This window comes from Triturus cristatus, chromosome 5_1, assembly GCF_964204655.1.
Source record: "Triturus cristatus chromosome 5_1, aTriCri1.1, whole genome shotgun sequence".
Lineage (NCBI taxonomy): Eukaryota > Metazoa > Chordata > Amphibia > Caudata > Salamandridae > Triturus > Triturus cristatus.
Window position 1 is genome coordinate 424,088,172 of NC_140587.1, and position 17,484 is coordinate 424,105,655.

Genomic DNA, 17,484 nt, shown 5'->3' on the forward strand with positions numbered 1-17,484 from the left:
GACTCAACATTGTGTCATACGCAGACGATACCTAACTCATCTTCTCCCTATCCAACGAACCCAACACCGTCAGACACAACTTTCGAGAAGGCATGGAAGCCGTCGCCAAATGGATGAAAAACAGCTGCCTACAACTAAACACCAACAAAACGGAAGTACTCATCATGGGCCCAGACGCCTGGAATGACACCTGGTGGCCCCCGCCCTCGGAAGCCCGCCCACCCCCACGGACCACGCACGCAACCTGGGAATCATCCAGGACTCAGAGCTCAAACTGGACCACCAGATCAACTCCGTCTCGTCGTCCTGCTTCCACAACCTCCGCCTCCTACGTAAGACCTTCAAATGAATCCCCCTCGAAAACAGAAAGACCATCACTCACGCCCTGGTCACCAGCAGGCTCAACTACAACAACGCACTCTATGCCGGAATAAACAAAAACCTCACCGCAAGCTACAGAACATCCAAAACACCGCCGCAAGACTGGTCCTCAACTTGCCAAGACACTGCCACATCTCCCAGCACCTGCGCACCCTCCACTGGCTCCCCATCGAAGCTAGAGTCACCTTCAAGATGCTAACCCACGCTCACAAGGCCCTCCATGACAACGGACCAGCATACTTAAATAGCAGACTCAAATTCCACGCACCCCAAAGGACCCTACGATCAGCCCAGCTCTCCTACGCAGTGGTCCCCCGCACCAGAAAGACCAGATCGGGAGGCCGCTCCTTCCCCTTCCGCGTGGCCAGAGCCTGGAATGACCTTCCACTCCACCTCAGACAGATAACATCGCTCCCCATCTTCGTAAGAAACCTCAATACCTGGCTCTTCGCCAGACCCCCCTCCTTGATGAACTGGAACCTGCGACCCCCCCCAACCCCCCAGCGCCTTGAGACCCTTACGGGTGAGTAGTCGCGCTTAACAAACACCTGATTTGATTTAGCCTTTTTGCTCATCTTCAATCACGATCAAAAAGTCTGTTTTTTTGTAATTATAAGGCCGTTTCATGCTACCCCAGTTTTATAAGTTTACTGCCATTAGTCATAGCTGTCAAGGTTTCAGATTGCTATGTGTGACATTGTCATATTTTCAGACTAATTATGAGTGACATTTCAATGACTAGGAGTGACACTTTCTTGCAAGCTAAATCAAGCAAAGGGAAATATACAAATATCAGAAACAACATCCATTTGAGTAATGAGAAATTCTATGAATTTAACTGCTGCAAAGCCCAAGAAAAATATGCAGCCAGCAAAAAAGCATTCTGTGAAATTAAAATGCAAACTGCTACTTTGGTTCTTTATTATGTTTGATGGGTGTCAGCACAACACATCTGTAATTTAGATTAATATACCAGCTCAGTCTCTTAGGCACTTAAATAGTTGGTTGAGCTTCTTAGGCATGTCGGGTCCGTGGCAACGCATGCGATTTGGACTTCGGCGGGGTAACCAACGCCATCTACCTGGTCCGAGGTGGGTCTGGCTCATGACTGTGAGTCAGCCACCGTTGACGCTGGTAGGGCCGGGGTCGACTTAGTCCAGGATACATAATGCTCAATATAATACAGGCGCCGCCGCGGTGGTGAGATCAACGCGCCCAGCTGCCATGCCGTTACCCATACTGAGCTGAGAAAATGCCACCACGTGGTGTTCTTGTTGCTCATGCTGCTACTTCAGGACCAGAGCTGGTCACTGGTCCCCCACCTCTTTTTTCGTGTTGCGGGCTGTAGTTTGTCTCCGCGCGCCAGCGAGTGCTGGCAGTTGTGGCCCGGGCACATTTGGCTTCACCCTCCCGGCGCATTCACCAGGCAGGGCCTATCAAGGCCTCAGCCTGTGCAGATTCTCTTTCCTCTTTACCTTGAGGACCCCTTCGTGACACGGAGGAGACCCAATGAGAGTGTTATCGCTGTATGCAATAAAGGATTTTGTAGCGGCCGGCAAGTAATAAGCTTTTCGAGGATATTTCAAATGATAAATATTCCGGCCCAAGGAGCTATCGCAAAGTGCTGCAGGATGATTAACTTGCAAATGCCTCCCGCTCTGCTCACGCCGCAGACTATGCGCCTATTAAAATGAGTCTGACAACTTTAAAAGACTCACACACTGTCACCACAGTAGCCATTGGGCGCACTGACAGTGACTCCTCTGACGTCAAAGTTATTGTGCGGCTGTAGTCTGGATTTGTGTTACATTGTAGCAGCGCTAGCGCAGATGAGCCCAGCCAGATCATATAAATGCTGGGAGCATCGCGCACCACTCTCACAGCTTTCAGCATGGTGTGTATACATCATAGACACTCCGCTTGACAGCTGTGAGAGGCGATATAATGCGTGACTTTCCATTTCAGTGCTGTGATGCAGACCACCGCACTGAAATGCGATAGTCTCACACCTGATGCGTGATACATGGCAGGGCTGACTAGTGAGGCTTCGCACGAGAATGGCTCGCTCTCCTGACTGGCCTGACCCTCTGTCTCTATTTTAAGTGGAACTCTTGCTTAAAAATGCATATTACCTTCTGTTGACTCTCCCCTCCCCCATTATTAGTGACCTAGATGCCAAATAGTGCAGAGGGTAGGGATGTTGTGCCCATCCTGATGTCATGCAATCCCATCCCAAGGACACTTACCACTGTAGAACCTGCAGCATGTTTTCTATTGACATTTTAATGTTGAAGGTACTGCTGAAGTCTGCCGGCTAGGAATTATGTGGATTAACTGCACCAAGTTGGATAAGTATGATGTGTTCTGTCTGTTTCCTGTTGAGTGTGGGAAATAGATGTCTAGACATTCTGCCTAATAGGAACAGCCTGATGTAGTGAACTTCTAGGGGAAAGGGACATTAAGCAACAGTTCACCGATCTGTGTGCTAGAGAATAAAAAGATAAAAGTTGAAGATTCATCTTGCAATTTACAATGGTATACTCTCTTTCTGTCTATCAATCTATCTGTCTGTCTATCAATCTATCTATCTATCTATCTATCTATCTATCTATCTATCTATCTATCTATCTATCTATCTATCTATCTATCTATCTATCTATCTATCTATCTATCTATCTATCTATCGTAATGGCTGAGTAATTACAGAAATCAGTACTGTAATGCTAAATGTGCCCTCCTTATTAAAAAATCTCTGTTGACCAATGCATCTGTCATTGGGGTGAAGCAGCAAAAGAGGAGCCTGATTTCCTGTGACATTCCTGCCTTCCATAAACATGTTCATGTAAAGTGCAATAATATCACCTCACATGCTCGAATACAGACTGCGACATGCTCTTTCAAGACAGAGCATATTTTATCTGTAGATTGCTGTTGGGAGAACCACACACATCTCTATCACTTGATTTGTACCATTGGGTCTAAACTGGGTCTGTCAGTGTTAAAATGGATTGTAATTATTCTAGGCATGTCTGCCAGTGTTAAAAATGGGTTGTAATTATTCTAGGCATTTAATCTAAATCCTGTGACTAGGATTTTGACTTTCTTGTAATTACATTACACATTTGTAGAGTGGATAGGTTCGCCCATAAGCGTGAATCTCAGGTCATAGGCCTTTGTGTGTCAGAATTTGAGATCCCTTTTGTCCAGTAGGCCTACTACATATTCACCACATTCCCCCGAATGCCAGGCATCTGTGTCTGGCACATTTTTAAACATGGCAGCACTTTAGATTGCTGCGTGCTATGTCATAGCATAATCTGTCCTCCAGTACATTTTAATATCTTCTTGAGCAGCCCCAGACCCATTTCACTAAGCTCCATGCATAGATATCAAACTCTGCAGATATTATTTCTAAACAATAAATTTTGGTTTCGATCTAACCCTACAGGTAGCAACTTTTGTTTCTAAATTGAAAGTGGGATTTTGACTTTATTTTTAAAATATAATTCAATGTATCTTCCAGTGTATTGCACACTGTAGGCAATCACATTTACAAAATACTTCCATCTCTTTTAGTCTTAGCACCTGGCTCGACTCTGAGCTACGAGACCTAAAAAAGATGTGAAACCTTTTCGAACGAAGTTGGAGAAAGACTTAGTGTCTGTAATAAGCAGGAGTATAGAAAGGCGATAAACACCTATCATGTTATACATTTACAATGAATTTAGCAGGGCTGTGTATAAGTCAACAAAACTTCATCATACAGAGACTGGGTCTTCTTGTATAATAAGTAAATGTTGGTTTGGCTACCTCACAGTACCGCATCTTAACCTCTAATCTTACAGAGTTCTAGATGTTGTCAGTAACCTCAAACATGACCACTCTTATTCTCAAGGAATTCATGGAACCCTTTAGTTTGTCACTTTTGCATGCCCAAGGTGTCACAATGAAAAGATAAAAGAATATATTTTCAAATATTTATTGAAAAGATCTGATCCTTGTAAATAAAACATGAGCTGTGATTATTAAGCAGATGAAATACATCATTATTATGAGCATTATTAGAATGGTGAAAAACACAAACAATTCAACCATGTTAATTGTTTCTAATGTTACTCGTAATCGCTAGAGCATATCGGGATTACACTTCTGCCAGACCTGTTGGAATGATCTAACCTAATACTGTGGTATAATGTGTCAGGAAGCCGGCCTCAGTGAATTAACGAATGCACCCCATCTGAATGTGTCGGCCTGCACACTTCTGCTTGTACGGTTACATTCCTTCTCAGGTTGAAGGTTATGGGCCTGCAGAGCTGCATCTCGCTCACAGCAGCTTCCATGATAACTCCGGTGCGAAGTGCTTCTCACCAACATCAGCATTTTAAACAGCATTTCAGCTGTTTAAATTATAAAACCCCAGTCTTATTGTACTACTCCACCCCTTTCTGGGAAAGGTTTTGGAGAAGCATGTTAACATCCAATGATCTGAGTTTTTAGAACATAATAATTTTTTCCACCCCTCCCAGGTGGATTTTCATCTTGATCATGGTACTGAACCAGCACTAGTGGCATTAACAGAAGACCCCAAACGCACTCTGGATCTGGGCGGCATAGCTGCCCTCATTTTTATTAGATATCAGTGTGGCTTTTGACATGGTTTTCCTTATTTTTTTGTTGGAGAAACTACATAATCCTGGAGTGGAACTTCAGGCTTTGAAATGGCTCATGTCCTTTCTTCAGATTCGAAGCTTCTAAGTATGGGTAAGCCTTTCTATTCAGATCCCTTATCCCTCAAATGTGGAGTTCTCCAGGGCTCATCTCTGAGCCCTACATTATTCAATGTTTATGTGCGTCCCCCTTACAGACCTAGTTCAGTCCTTTGGACTTTCATTGGTGTCATATGCTGATGACACCCAATCCGTCATTTCGTTTGCCCCCGAAAAACATTCTGAAGTGGCATGCCTAAGGCCATGCTTCTTGGCAGTGGCTAATTGAATGGCCACTTTTTGTCTAAAAGTTAATGGAGTAAAAAACACATAGGTTATGATTATAGACCGCAACCCTAATTGCTGGACTTTAACCCCTTCAGCGCGGCGCGGATTCCCCCGCGGTGCTGAAGGGTTCGAGCGCGGGCGGGGCCATGACGGAACGGTTCCGTCATGAGCACAGCTCAACCGATGCTCATGACGGAACCGTTCCGTCATGAGCATGGAAGGGGTTAAAAAGTTGGCTGGATAGTTTTGAACCTTAGCCGCAGTCTAAATCCACTGAATTTAGAGATCTGGGTGGATGACAACTTGTCTCGAAGTCTGGATCAGGAAACTAGTGGCAGACTATTTTAGCATTTTTAGAACCATCAGAATGCTGATTGGAATTTTACCAGTCACTTCCCAAAGAACTGTGGCTCATGCCTTAGTAACTTTGTGCCTTACTTAGGTACTTCCTAATCCCTGCTGAGGAGACTACAGATTGTTGAAAACATGGTAGCCCGTCTGCTGCTGAGAGTACCAAAGCATCATTCTGCCTCCAATTCATTGCCCATACTTCAATTGGCCAAACGTCACTACCTCTCGATCAACAACAAGTATTTGCAATGCAATAGATCTCGCATTTGCGAGAGTTTGAGTTATTGGCATTGTAAAGGGCAATGCCTTTTATTTATGTGTTTTGAAAACCGGCAAGTGGTGCATAACCACGCACTTTGTACTTATAGTCCCAGTTTAGGAGAAGCAAAGGCTGGCAGTAACTGCGTCTCTTTTACTGCCAGTCTTGCTTTTCCTAAGCAAGGACAGTAAGTGCAAAGCGCGTGATTACGCACCGCTTGCAGGTTTTTAAAATGCATGAATAAAAGACATTGTCATTTACAATGCCAATGGCTCATATTCCCGCAAATGCGAGATCTATTGCATTGGAAATGCTTGTTAGTAACTTTTGATCTGGTTGAGCTAGAAACACATTTCTTTTGTTAAAATCTGCAGATTATGCAGCAGGTGGTGGATTATGTGGTAAATGCAGAAAATCCATAATTATGAGGAAAACGCTGTGGGCACAGAATCACATAATTCTTATGGCCCTGACTAATGATTTTTTTCTGTCACACAGGCACTCTTTTTCCCGCACTCTTTTTGCTAATTATTTCATACTTTCAAAGGCATCGGTGTTTGAATAAAAACTATGGAGGCACACAATGTGTGTGCATTGATCTTACCTGCCTTTCGAACAGTATAGAACCTGATATAGATACGTACCGGGAAAGGTCCCATGTACTGGCTCTATGTGGTAACCACTGCAGAGCTGCTATCTCAAGTACTGTACGTAAACTTAATACTGCTTTATTTCTGGAGCATAGTTGCTGATGTTGCATTCATTAGTGAAAACCTTTTGTGTTCTGAATGAGGCATCGACTCATCGGGCATTCACTAGGGTTGCATTCTATTTTCAGTCTAGTAATAAAAGACAAGGCTTATGCTATAGATTGGACTCTTAAAAGGACGAATAAAAGAATGACTTTGGTGAGTTTAAAGAGCATATTTTATATCACATTATGTGGCACGTTTCACTTCATAAAACGTACAACATCCTCTGCCAGTTTCTTTAATCTAAACTCTGTGCACATCATAGCGTATTTGCAAAACTTCTAAGTACGGGGACGGGAATGAGGGGCTGCGAGCCACGGGCGTCATTGTAAAATGTGTGCGCCTGTGTTGTGAAAGTAAAAGTAGGTGTTGTGCTGAAACATTAGGTGAGGAGCCCGGGGGGCGGTGGGGGGGGGGGGCTTTGACGGGCTGCTAGCCACAGGCGCCATTGTTAAATGTGTGCGCCTGTGTTGTGAAAGCAAAAGCGGAAGCCGTGCTAAAACATTAAGCGCAACGCCCGGTGGAGGGACGGGGATGACGGGCTCCGAGCCATGGGTGCCGTTGTTAAATGTGTGCGCCCGTGTTGTGAAGGCAAAAGCATGAGCTGTGCTGAAACATTAAGCGCAGCGCCCGGGGGGGAATGGGGACGGGGATGACGGGCTGCGAGCCACGGATCGCATTGTTAAATGTGTGCACCCGTGTTGTGAAAGCAAAAGTGGGTGCCGTAACGAAACACTAACCGTGGCACCCAGGTGGGAGCAACAGGGAGGGCTGCGAGCTACAGGTGCCATTGTTAGATGGGTGCGCCTGTGTTGTGAAAAGCAGGCGTCGTGCTGAAACATTTAGCGCTGTGCCCCGAGGCGGGCAGGGATGACAGACTGTCAGCCACGGGCGCCATTGTTAATTGTGTGAATGTTAATGCGGGCTCAGTGTTAAAGATGAAGCGCAGCATGCGGTCTGGGGGAAAAATATTTTACGCATGCCGCTACGTCTGAGCATTGGAAGGGGTGAAACATAAGGCGTGCCCCCGCTGGTATTAAAAAACAAGCAGTTGCTGGAGAGAGTGTCCTGTCGGCAACAGCTGGTAGGAGAAAGAATAGTGCACACAGACTGTTAATAAAACCTGCAGAGTAACAACCTAAGTAAAAGGGCCAGTCCTCATGGAAGGTTACAAAAGTAGAAAGGGCGGTACTAAGGAGGGACTACTAAGCTTATTCATGAATCAAAAGCAACCATTTTGAAAGGACAGTAACAGGTGCTAATTGAAAAGATGGGCAGAGCTTCAAGTCCCTACCTGAATACAGCATGTCTCAAAGAGACAGCGTAAGCGCTGTCTAGGCGAGACCTAAAAAAGGTGCAATTCAAAGAGTTGTGAGTCACATAATGTGCTTTTTACAACTAGGGCTCAATTTTATTATGCAATTTTGTTCTGCCTTATTTGCCTTCAAGATCCTTAAGATCTTCAAATGCTATTCTAGCAATGACCCCTAAATTCCATAAAAGCAGAAGCGGGGTCAGTCTTTTACCTATCAGGCAGCTAAACTGTGGAACTCCCTCCCTTTGAAACTTCATAATTCCGAAGATGAACTCGGCTTTAGGAAGTCTCTCAAAACCTGGCTGTTTGAGAGAGATTGAGCTTGGGTGTCTTGATCTGGACTTTCTTGCTGCCCTGGAAAGACCTTATGGGCAGCCATGTGCTCTATCAATGCCAAAAAATAGAAATACTCTAACCTGTAATTCTGCATTTAGATGAATGCGGTTACTTTTAGCGAGACCAAGCCAGCCCATCGTGTTTAGTCCGTAGAATGGTTCCTGAGCACCATGAGCATGTACAGTCTGAAACTAAGAGCAGTTACCTCACTGTTTGATTTTAATGTGCATAAGCTTAAACTGTATACATGAATCTGTTACACTGACTTTCACCTTCTGGACTTGTCACCTAAAATCTTTTACTGCTGGCTACAAAATTATGGTTTGCCTGTTTGGGAGAAAGAAAGCACCACAACATGTTCATGTTCACATAACATAGTCATGGAGAAAATTTCCATTTTAAGTTATTGATGGCCTCCAATGATTTTTTGCAGTATGGCCCTAAATTATAATTTGTATGACCCAACAGTATTTGAATTTAGAATAAAAATGAAGATAATATTGAATTTAAGACTGCAAGAGTTTAAAACGCATAAAGGCACCAAACAAAACAGACTAAATTATGTTGACGGCTCACTTATTAGCAGGGAGAGGTAGTAGTAAAGGAGAGAGTGATGATGAATAAAGAATGTATTAGAGTGGTTTAGTTGAAAGGCATGTTAAAGTGTTCCACTCGCTAAAATGCTTATGAAATGTTATAGAAAGGTCTCTAACATTTCCAAGGCTACAACCATCTTTAGCAGATCATGTTTTGATACTATATGACTTGCTCTGGTTTAACCTCTGTATTCTCTCTTGCTGAGGCGCCGTAATGATGGATGTGTATCTTCTTTTTTTGCTAAGTACATTTGAGTTGTGAGACGGGACTAGAGATGGAAGCTACTGGAAAATATTCCATTACAATACAATAGGCATTTATAGAATGTGCAGGCACTCCCAAAAGAGCGTCCCGGGAGCCACTTTAACCTGCAGGACCCACAGCTAACCAGCCTACATTTGTAAATATGATGATCTGTCAAAAGGGCAAATAACAGGAAAGTGAACATTTCTAAAGATATGATGTGACATAAGAATGGAATTTGGTAAGTTGATTAGTTAACATGGAATATTGGTGTGGGGAATACGATCATAGTAGTGATAAAGGAATGAATGATTGTAAAAGAGGTTTCAGGATTGGAAGACAGAGCAGTTTCTTGCGTGCTTGCCAACAAGGCTGCTAAGTACTTTACTTGAGGTTGGGAGTGGAGCACGGTTTTCATGGAAAAGCAGATAGAGTGATAGAAATCTGTAGCACTTGTGACTTTTGGTAACTCATGTACCATAACATAAATGTTTATGCTAATCATAGGTCTTCATCAATGGAACATAGGGTTGGAAATAAGAAAGAGAACAAATCAGTAATTGATAGGATTCAAAGTGTTGAAGACAGCAGAATAGGGACTCAGTTTGTAAGGCTAAGCATACACATGTCTACTCCTCCATACAAGATGTCTTGCCTAACTACTACAATCACAAACTAATTGTATTGTTGCAAGCAAAATGACTAAGAGGATAAATAATAAGAACAAGAGGTTCAATGTATTGCTGTAGCTCTTTCGTCAGAAGTGGATTGTACATCCACCACCTAATCCAGAACATCAACCTCCACTTTCAAACCCTCACAGGGAAGTGGTTCAGTGACACTTTAGCACATGATATAGCAGAACCTCCTCTTTACAAATTACAATATACTGAACAAAAATGATCTAAGGACATATTCAGAGTTGAAAAATCAGAAAACAAAAAGTACCTCAGAGAAAGCAATGTAGGTCCTTCGGACGGCATGCAATTCACATCAGTGAATTGAGAGAGCGGTTTCTGGTGCTTGGAGGCTGGACAGTGGAAGATGGGCTGGATACCAAGGAGAGCAGAAGCAGAGGCACGTAGAAAGTAAACAGGTAAGTGAGAGGTGGAAATTCTGGGGTTGTAAGCAGGATGAAAGGGGTAAAGACTCCATAACCTATATACTGCGTTTATCAGAAGTGATTGGTGGACGTTTCATATGTGTCAGCAGTTGAAACCCATATTGCATTCCCTCACCTTTTTTATGTCTTCCCTCTTGGTTGCCGACAGCTTACTATATTCCTTTGTGTTTCTTTGGACATTAGTCGTTGTTTTGCAACATCTGTGGTTTGTTGGGTTTCTTGGATCTTCTGCCCAAGGTTTTGGTTCTGGGGTTGATTGCTCGTAGTCCCAGATCTAGTCACAGTTTCCCAGTCACCAAGCAGTGGTAAGCTGGTACTACGTAGTGATGACAATATTTTGTTAATATGTGCTATTAACTAATTTTTTAACCTCTGTGCAGTATTCTGATTATCCTGCTCAAACTGTGATCTTGAAGAACTCAAATCGCCATAGAGGTCTGCAGTGTCTCCCGCTCTCCTTACTTCCTCCCAATTTCCCCATCTCCTCCCAATCATTGTTAATCCACGGGATTCTGAGAAAGTTCCGTCAAGGGCACAGTGTAGGGAGGATTGGGATTACAGTCTTATTCTAGTGACACTGATTCTTCTGAAATCATGATAAGGCAGAGGTGCAAAAGTAACTGTAGTATGGCCGATCTCCAGACCGCTTTATATCTGGGTCCAACATCTAAATCCTGTTAAAAAATGTGCTACAAGATTTTCCATCTAATGTATCTCTGTTCTTCTATACCATCTACCCAAAATGTTCCACACCACTTTCAAGATGAACATCTTCAACCTTGTGCAACAGATATTAAATATATCAAAGCAAGCCATTATCTGGGAGTCTTAATATCTGAGTTGCTGTCCTCTCAATCACCTACGCCCGCGCCATTATCGAGGGCTTCGAAAGCCTGGTATTAACTTACAGACCTCTGTGGAAGTAGCAAGAGACCCTCACTTGTTGCCCTCTCCCTATAAACTTTGTCTCCATCTCTTGAGTGGGAAAAAAGGTAATGACAAACTCTCTGCAGAAGAGGTTAGGAAGTAGCATGAGGGAATACAAACATTAGTCTTACTGTTCCAACCCAAATTGTTTCAAATGAGATTTAAAAAAAACACCGGTGCATTTTAGAAATAATTTGCATTGTTGATTTGGCCTTGGCCTAGCTACCAATTGTATTTGAATTATTTGCATCATCTCTGTTGATGCATGGTTATGATGTTATCAAAATGCTAGTTGGGTTTTCAATGGGCATTAACTGCTTTACTGGATTTCATATGGGCAGTCTGACAAGTCATTGTAAAAAAATAAATGAAACAAAAACATGGTGGTTCAATTCTGAAACCCAATAAAAACGTAATGGTCCTTAGATGGTTATATCATGGACTTAACACATCCTGCGTTTTATGGTATGATGTTTGAAATGGGGTGCATACTTTAAGAGGTCTCCACTAGGGTCTTCTCTGCATCCAATGCTATTAAGAAATGCACTTTGAATTTGGGCTGATGCTTATTGACTCCTCTGCAAATGCAGATTGTGCTAAAGCTAGCTACAATGTTTTACCCGATACCGTGCATTCACTGATGTCATGAGCCTGCCCCGTCATGATTTAATTTGTCCAATCACCATAGGCGCCGTGGGCGGGCGCAGCTGCGCGGCATAGTGTCGGTTGTTTGGCAGCCAGCACACTTGGGGCCTAACTCTGCAGGTCTCAACAAGCGGCACAGCCGGCCTAATGATTCGGCCGTGGTGGTGCATCAGCATGACTGCCTCAGGTGCTGCTGGCAGTCCAGTGCAGCTAGTTCTGCCTATGCCACAGGAGTTGGTCAGAGAGGAGTGTTCAATCTGGACTGCGTCTGCGGCGCTTCCCAAGACTACAATCGTCGCAGCTGGCCCGTACCGTTAATGGAGCTCTGCGCTGAGTAAGTGAAGTGTCACGCACTGTTTCTTCTTGTCTTCCTACTGTAATTTACTTTTAGGAGCGTGTCATTCAGCCTGCCTTCAGTTACATACAGCAGCTCTGTAGTCAGTCTACACAAAGTTGAAATCAGCCGCGCAAGTGAAGTCAGTGCAGCACTGCAGCAGAATATAAAGAGAACACTCGAGTCGACGACTTGTTGTTATATTATGCAATACTCTGTGCTATCATGAAGGGTTGACTCGAGTCAGTCTCGATTGGAACTTACGATTTAAAGGTCACACATTCATCCCCTCAATGCCTATTTATCGTGCACATCAAGCCAAACCCGCCCCTGTGAGTGAGTGTACCTTAAGGTCATTTGAAAGGTCCGGACCGGCAGGCCATTTGCCCTGGTGGCATCTTTATTTGTCTGACCTTAGCCCGGTTAATATCCTGATGTGCAGGGTTGGCCCACTGCATCTTGAGCAGTTTAGTAGTGCTAACTCGACCCAAAGGTATTGGAGGGCTCCAGCTGAGTTATCGGGGGTCTTGTTTGCGGGATAGACCCTCACTCACTAGCACCACCATACTCACTGGTGTACCGGGGAGAGATCGTGGCCTCCTGCCTGTATCCACTCACATGGAGGGGTTCCGCAGTGCAGGCAGTGGGCCCCGGGCACCAGACGCTCTCAGTGCCCATGTGACTCAATGCAATAGACCTGCCAAATTTAGGAGCCGTCAGTCTCCCTCTGCTGCCTTCCTCAGGACTCCACTGCTAAGGAGTGCCATCCCCTCTGGTGTCTGGCGGTCCCGCTCGGCCTTTAGCAACACTACTCAGCCACCATTTTATTAGTGCAGCCATGGCCTCAGAACACCAAGCCATTGCCTCCACACTCCCGGGGCCAATGGGGGCACCCCCAGGGTGCTGGTTAAGGGTGCCACTCTCTCTGCTGCTCTGTGCCCGCACTTGGTCTTTAGAGACTCCACTCAATCGCTATTTTATCAGCGCAAATGCACGACTGCTGGCTCAGGCCTTGTAGTTCTAATCCGGGACAGCTGTTGCGTCTCTGTTGCCACTTCTTCCCTCCTGGGGCCTAGGGGGGCAACCTCTAACTTATGGGTACTAACCCCCTCGGCTCACTTTTAAGTCCGGATGCTGCTGAATGGGACCCGCTGAGCTTCGATTTCTGCTCCTCACTCCATCTGTCTGTTTCAGAAGGACTAAAGCATTAATGATAATTGAGGCACAGGCGTTCATTAACTCTTGGTCAGGCATTCTCCCAGGTGAGAGTTCAGTCCTGCCTGCCCATAGCTGCCAAGGATTCAGATTGCTATATGTGACATTTTCATAATTTCATTGTAATTGTGAGTCAGCCACCGCAGTCGTTTGCACCAGTTTAAAAAATTTAGAGTTTCTCGGTCTAATTTCTGACATTTATATGTTTCCCTCGTATTCATTGATTGATTTTCTTTTGCTCGCAAGAAAGTGTCACTCATACTTGTTGAAATGTCACTTATAGATGCATTGACATTTTGAAAATGTCACACATAGCAATCTGAAACCTTGGCACCTATGCACTTTGAGCGTAGTTCCCTTATCGGTGTCCTATCCAGCAGTAGCAGCTGGCATGGCTCGTGGGAGGGGGTGAGGGGGCATGCGGAGGGAGTCATAAATGTAAAAAAATTGAAACCTCCCCTAAGCCAATGCCAACGCTTCATGCAGCGTTGTGATTGGTCTGGAGCGCTGTGACATGGCACTCAGCCAGGGGCTAGAAGAGTGGGCATGTTCTCCATACAGACTGAGAAGGGCAAAGTACACATGACTGATTTGGGCGGCCCAAGAGGGCAGACTAAACAGTCTTTGCACACTCAGGAGTGGGAAAACCACTCCTCCCAGCCCTGCTCGGAGAGCAGAGCAGCCCCGCCTACCCACCTGCAAAGCAAACATAAAATGGTAATAACTAAAAGTTATTCCCATTTTACGTTTTGGCTTCTCGCACTGTGAGAAAGCAGTGTGGCGATGCTCCTCCACCATAGCGGAGGAGCTGCCCCTGCTCTTTAGGTTTAAACTGCAAATTATAGATTTTCAAGAGAGGTAACATAATCTATTTTAGTGCTGCGCTTAACCTAGAGTAGTGATATGTCTTGTATTTTGAATTTTGTAATGAATTAGATGATGTTGCTGGTGCCCTGCTTCCAAAGTAGGTGTCAGAACGGTTAGAACAGATAGGTCCTTTATTCCATGGATTGATTTGCTTGTATGAGTTGACAACCTGAAAGATCTGTGCTGGGTTGAGTTGAGCGCAAGTGTCCTTGTCCTGCGGTTGGTCTTCCACATTTTTGCATCATGAAAAGTTAATCATGACATTGTGATTGCAGTTTCTTTGCCACTCTTCGATTGTCATTTGTTTATCTCTTGACCCTAAAGTATATGCTATGAAGATGCTTTAGTCGTCCATGAATTGTTCTATAGTGCTGCTATCGCCACCAAAGTTGCACCTCGGCGCTGAGGATTCAAAGAAGTTGAAAAACTTTTGCCTGGACTAAAATTCAGCCCCCACCTTACTGGCCCTTTGAAAATGTTTAGAATGGAATATTGTCAGAAAGAGGCTGAACTTCCTTTGACCCAGCTAGCACAAGACTCGTGCTGCTGGTGGTTTTTTTCTTAAAGGTTTAAAGAATTTGGATATTTAGGGAGTGTCCGTTCTTTCTTAATTGAGTGTTGACACTGATATTTTTTGGGGAAGTTAAACTATACACATGTAAGCAAACATGAACATAACACTTTATTATTCAGAAGCGAAAATAAAGTCTACAACCTTGTAGTCCATTTCTGTGCTTATTAGGTTGATGAACATATTAAAACTATTATGCAAGAGCAGATTCTGTTCACTAAGTTACTCGAAAATTGATGATGTGATGAATGACTTGTATAGCATGATTTTATGTTTTAGATTTTTTTATGTTGGTGGTTTGATTGTGGCTGGTTTTTAGTAATAGTTTTGTACTGTTTTTTTGTAAAATCTATTCTTTAACAAGGAACTTGTTTTTTAGGCGAAACAGAAAACACCAGCTTGCTTGCTCTCCATATTGAATTGGGCACCTTAAGGGAAAGTATTAACATATGGCATAGTCACGCGTCTTTTGTTATACAAGATATTACAACTGGATTAGGCCTGTTCTAGTCTCATCTTGCATCTGGCCAGCATATCCTAATATTTACTAATTTCCTTCAAGGGGGCACTTTTTCCCTATAATTTACACTGGTTTCATTACTGTGCCTTATTTACTCTGGCCTTCTCTATTAGTATTACTTTTCCTGTGCCCATTTCTTGGTGATTATTAACTCTTCTTTACCTGGCCCCAGTACCACCTTCTGTCACACATCTGCTCTCTACTTTAATTATGACCTACTCTGTACTGCTTCTCTTTCCAAACACCTGACCAAGTCAGAAGCCAACTGTTTTATAATCATTCATCCTCCTAACCATTCTAAATACGCAATAAAAAGCTTTAAACGTGAGATCTTAAACGGATTCCATGAATCTTTAATTGTTGACCAGTATCACTGTGCCTGGAAGGGATACCTCAAAACTGACCACCTGCTCTTCCCCCCCCCCTAACATAGGTAGGTGGGTGATTCTCTTCCTGGGTTTTTGAATATTTCTACTTCTGTCAACATACCATACAGGCACAAACTAACAATTTCCGCATCTACAAGGTTCAACTGTAAACTGTACATGTCAATCTTTATAATAGCTAAATCATGGCCAAAGTGATTGAGAAGGCCATCAACAATCAATTCACTACCCACCTCAAACTACATCACCTACTGGACCACACCAACTCCGGATTCAGAAGAAACCACAGCACTGAAGCGGCCACAGATGACATCTGGACTATCCTGCGCCTAGGAGATACAGCAGCCCTCATCCTGCTCAACGTCTCCGCAGCCTTTGACACGGTCTCTCACAGCACACTCATTAGAAGATTCCACAACATTGGCATCCAAGGACCTGCCCTCAACTGGACAGGCTCCTTCCTCATGGGAACAACCCAGAGAGTCAGGGTACCACATTACACATTGGAAACCAAGAACCTAATCGGCGGAGTCCCACAGGGATCATCTCGCATCACCATCATATCTTATGTTAGCGGCACCCAACTCATCCTATCTCTGATGGACAAGACAGCCACCACCAGAACCAACTTTACCAAAAGCATGATCATGGTAGAAGAATGAAGGAGGTCCAACTGTCTGGAAGTTAACTCCAACAAGACAGAAATACTGGTCTCTGGCAACATGGGATTCCACGTGTTGGCCGCAGAACTATGACCAACATCCCCAGACCCAGTACCTGCGAATCATCCTGGACGACAAACTCGAAATGACAGCACAAGTCAACGCAGTGAGCTCCTCCTGCTTCCACAAGCTACAAATGCTACAAAAGCTACAGAAGATCTTCAAATGTCTGCCCCAGAACGGCAAAAGCTACAAATACTACAAAAGATCTTCAAATGTCTGCCCCAGAACGGCAGACATACTGTCATGCAAGCACTCATCACAAGCAGGCTCGACTACGGCAACACCCTCTACGCTGGAATTTCCAGATAGTTCCTACACAGATTCTAAACCAACCAAAACAGTGCTGCAAGACTAATCCTCAACCTCCCACACCACAAACCACAAGCGCGGCCAATAAACTGCTCATAACATCAGCCCTGCATACCTTAACAACTGCTTACGTTTTCACCAGCCTGCCAGACACTTAAGCTCGGCCTTACTTGCCTAGACCTCCCACATTCAGAAAAGCAGAGCAGGAGGTCGGTCATTCTTCCACATCGCTCCCAAAACATGGAACAACCTCCCAACAACTCATTAGAGCCGCCCCCTTGCATCTTCATTTCCGCAAGACGCTCAAGACCTGGCTCTTCGACTAACTCTGCAGGGCTGCTTGCCTACACATACCCATACACATACGAGAGTAGAGCATAGCTTAACTGGACCATAATGTCAGAAAGCTGTCACTTTTATTGTTTTTAACGAGGTGGATAGCCAGCCTGAATAAAAAAAAAAATGTTGGACTATCTTACCTTTTTTAGTCACTTTTTCACCACATCTACACCCCTCACACCCACGGCACCATACAGCAAGGAACAAAAGATCTCCGCTAAAGAGACCCTTCCAACACTTCCCTCATTAACCTCAATTTGCTCGAGGAACTGTATACCTTTAGGTACATATACTC

At 44.2% G+C, this 17,484-nt stretch overlaps 1 protein-coding gene across 1 annotated transcript in view; it reads left to right on the top strand.

The window, feature by feature from the left end:
• Positions 1-17,484, top strand: part of STK3 (serine/threonine kinase 3) — a 1,017,041-nt gene that overhangs the window by 628,601 nt on the left and 370,956 nt on the right. The gene's annotated exons all lie outside the window — the stretch shown is intronic.